Source organism: Melozone crissalis, unplaced genomic scaffold (assembly GCF_028551555.1).
Source record: "Melozone crissalis strain CALT ecotype California unplaced genomic scaffold, PUWL_Pcris_2 ptg000016l_1, whole genome shotgun sequence".
Classification (NCBI taxonomy): Eukaryota; Metazoa; Chordata; class Aves; order Passeriformes; family Passerellidae; genus Melozone; species Melozone crissalis.
Genome location: NW_026535794.1, coordinates 6,167,136 through 6,175,534, shown reverse-complemented (window position 1 = coordinate 6,175,534; position 8,399 = coordinate 6,167,136).

The following is an 8,399-nucleotide window of genomic DNA, read 5'->3' as shown; positions in this document are numbered from 1 at the left end:
CAAAGCAGATCACTTCATAAAGCAAGCCATGGTTCCCACGACACTTTTGTGTTTGCCAAGAGCATGTACTCAAAATCCAGACATTTAAATCCAGAGAAATGTCACTAGCTAAGGACATCATAAAAGCCTGCTGCTCACATGAATTGGAGAGAAGTTGTGTGAAATCCTGACAAAATGTTTGCTCATTTCAATTTTAGCCCAGAATTGTGGTTGTAAATCCTATCAGATGTAACAAAAGTAGTAAATTACAAAACAAGAAGCAACATTTCCCTTTGCAGATGTGGGAGGTGTTGGAAGGCTGGGGTTGCTTGGAATAACAAAATGCCAAATTGTTCATGTGTCTCTTGGTGGTCCAGTGAGTGCTTCACTGGAGTCCAGGCAGCCTTTGGGCACTGCCATGGTGTCACCCTTTGAAACAGTTCCTGTCCACTGCCCTTTGCATTTTCTTTTTCCACATTATTTAAATTATGTTTTTTTAATTCAACTTTCCACCTTCCTCCTCACCCTTCAGGTGAGAGGTACACATCTCCCCTGTGGTGCTCACACGCCCTTGGATTGCTGAAGAAGATCTCAGTGCTACAGATCTGGGTCCATCCATAGCAAAACCTGACTTGGGACAGTGCCAGGTGTGGTGAGGAGCTCCAGATGTGCGTGAGGAGCTCCATACGTGTCTGAGGAGCTCCAGGTGTGTCTGAAGAGCTCCAGGTGTGTGTGAGGAGCTCCAGGTGTGCATGAGAAGCTCCAGGTGTGCATGAGAAGCTCCAGGTGTGCACAAAGAGCTCCAGGTGTGTGTGAGGAGCTCCAGATGTGTGTGAGGAGCTCCAGGGGGTGTGTGAGGAGCTCCAGGTGTGCATGAGGTGCTCCAGGTGTGTGTGGGGAGCTCCAAGTGTGTGTGAGGCGCTCCAGATGTGTCTGAAGAGCTTTAGGTGCATGTGAAGATCTCCAGGTGTGCATGAGGTGCTCCAGGTGTGCATGAAGAGCTCCAGATATGTGTGAGGAGCTCCAGGTGTGTCTGAAGAGCTTCAAGTGCATGTGAGGAGCTCCAGGTGTGTGTGAGGAGCTCTAAGTGTGCATGAGGAGCTCCAGATGTGTGTCAGGAGCTCCAGGTGTGTGCGTGAGGAGTTTCAGGTGCATATGAGGAGCTGCAGGTACCATCCCTTGCTGCTGACAGCTCACCTCGGTGACAGCAGCACAAGCGCTCAGTGCATTCCTGTGGAGCCCTGCTATGCAGACAGCTGCTCCCTAAGAGAACCTCTTCAGGCCTTACATGCCCCCTTGCATTCCTGGGAGCCCCAGTTACCATAATTTCCATGCCTTGTGGCTTACAGCATGGCCTGGGATCGTTTTCAGCCCTGTTTGAGCGTGGTTGGTGTTCCTCAGCTCCCCTCAGAGGGCAGCAGCAGGTGGTGAACCGTGAAACCTCTTCCAGAGCTGCTCTGTGCCAAAGAGAACATTCACCTGCTCCCCTCCTGCTGCTTTCCTGATCTCAATTAACTCTGGAGTCTGGCATGGAGCAGAAAAATGTGCTTTCTTTACAGTAGGAAATACAAGATGAGTAATAGCAAAAGGGTGAGGCTTTACACACTTGTTTGAATAATTGATTGAAGGTCTGTGAGAACTGTGCTGGTGTCTGTGTCCATCTGTCATTCCTGTGACACAATTAATCACCTGCATCTACAGTGACAGTGGGAACAAACCTCTGTGCTGCAGCTGAACAGCAGGAGTCCTGGAAATGGAGAAATTTGGTTTTTTTGTACTTCCACTGTTCTTCTATGCTTGTTTTAGAAGATAAATAACCAAATCACAGGGGAAAGTTGACAGCTAGGCTGTCCACAGACCCATGGTGTTCTCCTGGCTGGCTGCTCTTGATTGTTCCTGCTGGGCTGATGAGAGACAAGAGGCAGATGGGAAGGGAATGAGCTGGCCAGGGTGAGCTGCTGCTGAGCTCATGGACTTGGGGTTGTGCTCTGTGCACTTTAGTGTTTGGCCTTTTGAGGGCAGACTCCTTCCACAGTGTCAGCCCTGGCAGACAAAAATGATGGGGGACATGGCTCGAGTGTCTCTGGCCCATAATAACTGTATTTCTCTTTGTGATACTGAAATACCCGTTTAAAATGAGCTGGTTCAGGCATTCTATTGAAGCATTATATCAAGTGCAGTATGAAGCTAATGATTTTTCCTAGATAAGGGTTTTGACAGTAATGCCTGGGAGTGCATTCACTTTGACCCACCAAATTGGGTATCTGCTACAAAGACAATTTTGTCTCCAACTTCTTCATGAATTTCATTCTGGGTAAGGATTTAACTGAGGATTTAACCCTGCACTGATGTCTTGCAGTGCTGTTGATTTACTTCTATAAACACAATTGGGTGGCGGGGGGAGTGGAATTAAAAGTTCTCCTTATAATTTTTGTGTGGTTGGTTTATTTCAGAGCAATCAAATTTTCAATTTGTCCTGTAGTTTTAAAGATGGATCTTTGCTAATTGTGCCGAGTGCTGCACTAAACTATAGAGAAACAGTTTCTTGCTTGATAAGGTGATGTATATTAGATACACCAGGCAACAATGGGAGGGCAGAAGATACAAGATAACAAGATAACAAGATAACCAGAAATGCTTCTTCATGAATTTCATTCTAGGTGAGGATTTAACTGAGGATTTAACCCTGCACTGATGTCTTGCAGTGCTGTTGATTTACATCTATAAAGACAATTGGGTGGGGAGAGAGGGAGGTGGAATTAAAAGTTCTCATTTTTCTTTTTGTGTGGTTAGTTTATTTAGAGCAATTTTTAATTTGTCCTGTAGTTTTAAAGATGGATTTTTGCTAATTGTGTCTAGTGCTGCATTAAACTATGGAGAAATAGTTTCTTGCTTGATAAGGTGATGAATATTGGATGTAAAGCCTCATGTATATTGGTGTAAAGCCTCACCCCTTTGCTATTACTCATCTTGTATTTCCTACTGTAAAGAAAACACATTTTTTCTGCTCCATGCCAGACTCCACAGTCAATTGAGAACAATTGGAAGGGCAAAAGATACAACAAGATAACAAGAAATCTGAGTATTTCTTTCCTCAAGAAATCTGTTTCCATGCTTCTTCCAGTACACCCCCTGGTTTAGTGAGGAGTCCAAGCAGATGTGCTTTTACAGCCTTGTTTTATTTGGTTCATGGACTGGGATCCCCTGACCTTTCTGGGTGGAAACTCCCAGTTTGTGCAATTCCTGCCAAACTGGGCAGCTAGAGCCATGCTGTCCTGTTGCTTTGATTTTTTAAGATTTTCTAAGCTTTCTGATGTTTACATTTCTGTAATGAACTTTCTCACACACTTTCTGTAAATAACTTATTGTTTTGCATTCTTTTATAGAAGAAGAAAAATTTGACGGACTGTTGGTTTGTCCAGTGTCATTGGGGAGGTGGCACTTCCACCCTCCAATCTACTATTACTTTTAAAAAACTATAAATGTAGAAGTCAGAAAATAAACTTTCCTTTTTCTTCACCTTGAGAGCAGCAGTGTGTGCACTCGTGTTGTTTCATGTCCTATAGTGATGCTGTCCCTGGGGCTCTCACTGGAGACACAGCCCTGTCAGCCTCAGAGGATTTGAAAATCTCCTGCCTGCCAGGTGCCTTTGTCACCTGTGCTGGTGGGTACAGTGGGCTTGTGGAAGTACAGCAACCTTGCTTTGTCTGGTTTTGGTGGGAGGTCTCCATGGTGAGGCTGCTCTAAAGATGCTTCCCCAGGCTGGGCCAGCCAGGTGGGTAAGGCAGAGGACAGCAGAGGAACAGGTGGAGGGGATTTTTGGGGCAGTTTGCAGAACAGTGGCACCTCTGGCATCACCTGGGTCTCTTTATGTGTTTAACCTTTGCCAGCCTGGTGAAGGAAACCTCCTGTGCCCATCCTGGTGCCCATGTATTTATTTCCCAACAGCGAGGCTGGGAAGGAATTGTATATAACTCAGCTCAGTGGAGAGGTGAGGAACAATTTTGCTGTTATTTTTGATTTGTCTTCTGCAGTCACATGGGAAAAGCTTTTCTCACCATGCAGCAAAGGAAATGTAGGAAATGTTTAAATGTTTCTTTTATCTTTTTTTTTTTGGTTATTTTTTGATACAGGTCCATCTAATCAGCTCCACCCACACAGCAGTGGCACAGCCAGATCTCACACACTTCCTAATAACCATCTGCCCGTGCAATTAATGGCTTTTGGAGGAAAAGACTGAACCAGAGTTTTGAGTGTTTGCTTAAAATAACTGAAGAGCGTGTGTGTGGATGCTCTGGGATGGATTTTGGTGCTGAACACCCCCCACTTGGCCATATTGTAAATTACAATGGAGCAACTGGCCCTTCCCATTGCGCCATTCGAACAGGGCAGGTTCCCCACCTTCTGTGAGAAAAATGAACAGCTGTGGCAATGTGGTATTTCCAAAATACTCACTCCCAAGAGACAAACACGGGGCTGATAATGTTGATTTGAGGAGTACCATGGCTGCCATCCCAGTGTCTCCATCAGTGGGTGGGGAGGGAGGCAGGAAACAGGTCTGGAAGGAAATGCTTCCAACTCTGCTTAAGAAACAGATCACAGAAGTAAATTTGGCTTGTGTCAAGAATAAATATTTCCTAAGACAACAAATAAAAGCCATGCAAGTTTTCCCTAGAAGCTCTCTGATGGGGCAGGGGAGGGAATCACATGCTGAGCTGCTGGTGTTCAGCCCTCAGTCTGTCCCACCTTTCCTTGGATGCATCCACATGGAGAAAGGCCATCCCATATCCCTGCCAGCCTCCTTTTCTTTCCTATATTAGGAAAAATAATATGCCTGTCCACATGACTCTTTGTTCTGGTGTCTATGGTCACCTCCTGGGGAGCCACAGTGTGACACAGGATTAGGCAGCCTGGCTGTAAAACCTGGCTTAAGCTTGGATTTGGTTACAGGGTATTGTAAGGTGCAAGGTAAGCCAAAACTGGGAGGTTTGAAAGTGGTGAGAGAGCTGACCTAACTGATGGCATTGCTAGAGGGGAGGAGGCCAAACTGTGCCCCTCAGCAGGCCCCTTGGACTGAACCTGAGTTGCTTCAGTGGGAAGTGCAGGACTGCAGAGCATCACCCTGACACCAGGCATCAGCTCACCTCCAGCTCTGATGTGCTGGAGCTCCAGAGAAAGGTTTATCGGCACTTTGAAGACATCTGTATTGCTACTCCTACTGCTACCCTGTGGCATTCACATTTTCTGGAAAAATCCCTTTGCCCAGGATTTTTCTCCTGGGAAGCTGAGAAGCCTCAGAGGAAAAGAAAAGCAATAATTATCTGATTTGCTTCTCCTGTGTTTTGCTCCTTTGAAATGTGGTTGTTTACCCACAGGTGATTGTTTCATTGGTGTCTGGTATTGTTGTCATTATATTGCAAAAGTTTCATATTGTCTTGTCCTTAGTGCGAGAGTTTCATCCCTCCTTGATGTTTCTTGTAGGCAACTCCTCTAAGCACTGACTCTTCTTCTCACAGCAGCCAACTGACTCCAGTTTCCCTCAACCAACCAATCCACTCTTTTGTAACACTCTTCTCATTGGTTAGAGTTGTGGCCTGTCTGCCCCTAATCTTTAATAATTAACCCAGTTGCAACTCTTTAGGGGGGTAAGATTACTTTCTATACTACCTTTATTTACTTATATTCTATCTCCCTGCATAGTGTGAGTTGTTTTGACTCAATGGCCAATCAGTGCCAAGCTGTGTCAGAACTCTGGAAACAGTCAGGAGTTTTCATTATTATCTTTTTAGCCTTCTATAAATATCCTTTCTGTATCCTTTTAGTATAATTTAATATAATATTCTTTAATATAATATAGTATCTTAAAATAATAAATTCACCTTCTGAGAACATGGAGTCAGATCCATCATTCCTTTCTGCCACGAGGGACCCCACAAATACAATACTGCCCTTGAATTTTTGTATTATTAATACATCAGATTGACTTTCCAGGTGAGGGAAATCTAATCACAGAATCCAGCAGTGCTCACTGAGAGTTCAGGACCTCACTGGTGGGGGACATACTGGTGACAGGGTTGCCTTTCCCCACTGCTTGTAGGGATTTTTGGAGCCCTGCAAATTCTGCCAGGGTTAAAGAGCAAATGCAGAGATTGTTTGGTGTGTGTTATCCCAGGAGGCAACACCTTACTCCTTGTCCTGTGTCACAGGCATCCAGGAACGTCAAGCAAGTTTAAAGGGAAAAAGCTGCACAGAAGCAGCAAAAACCTGCATGGAAAATTCCCCATCCTCTCTTGTCTCTGCTCCAATCTTCAGGTGTTCTAAAGTGTGAGGAGATTCCCGTGGGTGGGGATGTAAAATGTGTGTTTGTGCGGAGCTGGGATCGGTGTGTGGCTGTGTGGGAGAGGAGTTTTGGCTCCAGGGTTGTGTTTTTGTTATGTGAGATCTGTGCTGTGGCGTGTGGGAGATTTCAGGAAAGAAATTGCTGTTGCTGCCATCAGGGTAATTCCCACTGGGAGCAGAGCAACATTTTCACTTTTTCTGGACTTGTCCTGAGCCCTTGCCAGGTGTTTGGTGTCCAGGACAGGCTAGATACCAATATTCAACCACCCTTGTGCCTGATTTGCACTGAGGATTTGAACTCCACATTCCCAGTTTCAGAAGGTCACATCCTTAGTGGGGATGTAGGAAGAAGAGGGATGGGAACTCTCCTGCTAAAGTGCATCTACTGTCCCTAAACTGCTCATAATGCTTGGATACCACTGGGCCAACAAGGGAGGATGCAGTATTGTGGGTGCTGCAAGGGGTGAGTCTGTGCCCCACGGAGGCTGTAAGTGATGGGAGGAGGTGGGTGAGGCTGTGCAGGGGCATTTCTGGGGTCCCCCTCACAGCAGCACCCCCAGTGCTGCACACATGGACAGGAGAAGCCTGGGAGATCTGGGATTTCCCATGTTTTTAGGAGTCCTGAGTTAGGGACACTCCTGTTACATGTGCTGAGATTTCAGGGACTTGAAGATTAGGCCAGGTGAATATTTTTATAATGCAACATGTGGCAAGCACAGAAGATGTGAACTCCAGGCACTTGCACATTCTTCTTCATGCTGAACTCTCCCTGGAGCATGACCTTCCTCACCCCCTCATCCCCCCATCCCCAGGTACAAAGCACAATTTCACTTTTCTCTCACCCCTTTGTCCTCCCCCTCGGTCGGAAGCTGCCATCACCAAAGCCAGCAGTGTTGCTCTTACTAATAGCAAGGTAATCAATTTGAGTCACTGTATACATTAGTAATGGCCATGTAATTCTAGTGCAAATTAGGTTTGGGCAGGCTGTGAAGCCTGAGATGTCTCGTCTTTCTGAGCAGAGCTTGGATTTACTGTCCTCTGGGGAAGGCCACAGAGAAACACCCCTCTGCCCCCCTCACAAATCCTCCCTTGATTGGATACAGTATGGTCGTCTGATTAAAATTGTGCACTGGTTCAGAAAATGATTTTCAGCCAGTGCTTCACAGTAAATTACTTTTTTTTTTCCTTTCCGCCAAGACAACAAATTTTTACCTCAAGTACAGCTGTACTGTAATACTGAAATGACAAGGATAAAGAAAAGCATGATGCCAGTGAAGCAAAGATGGGGAGGGGCTGGGAAGCACCTGGCAGTGGTGGCAGCCTGCCAAGGGACATCCCTTGAGCCCAAAGCCTGGTACCTGCTCCAGGATGATGCTGCCACTCACACCCAGATACCTCTTCCCACTGAGTCAGGTTTGTCTGTGCCATGGTCAGTGTCCTGTGGGCAAATATCTGACGCCTTAGGATTTTAGCTTTTATGTTTTCATTTATTTGTAGTCCTTTTTAAGTCCTTTAAAGGATTTTTTTAAATGTATAATCCTATCTCCATATCCAGTGTGAGCTGCTGCTTTCCCATTTTGGTCAGACACAATTCCTCTCCAGGCCTGGGAATCAAGGACACCTCACTGCCTCAGGCCCCAAGAGATGTAAAAAAAGTGAATTGGAGGGGAGCAAAATTTGGGTAAATGACTTCATTACCTGAAGCTGTAATTGTAACATTAACCCCCAATATGCAAATGGACCAAACTTATAAAAATATGAAAACCTGTGACCTGTTGTCCATTTTGGGCGTAGCCCCTGGTGGGGGGCTTCAAAATGTACCTGAAGGCCCTTCAATAAATATAACCACTTTTAATTCTCTTAATTTTTTCTGGCCTCAGTTTTTAGGTAGCCCAAGTATTCTATTTGTTGGGAGCCCCATGGCAGGAAGGAATGATGAATCTGACTCTATGTTCTCAGAAGGCTAATTTATTATTTTATGATACCATATTATATTAAAGAATACTATACTATGCTAAAGAATACAGAAAGGATACTTACAGAATGCTAAAAAGATATAATGAAAACTTGTGACTCTTTCC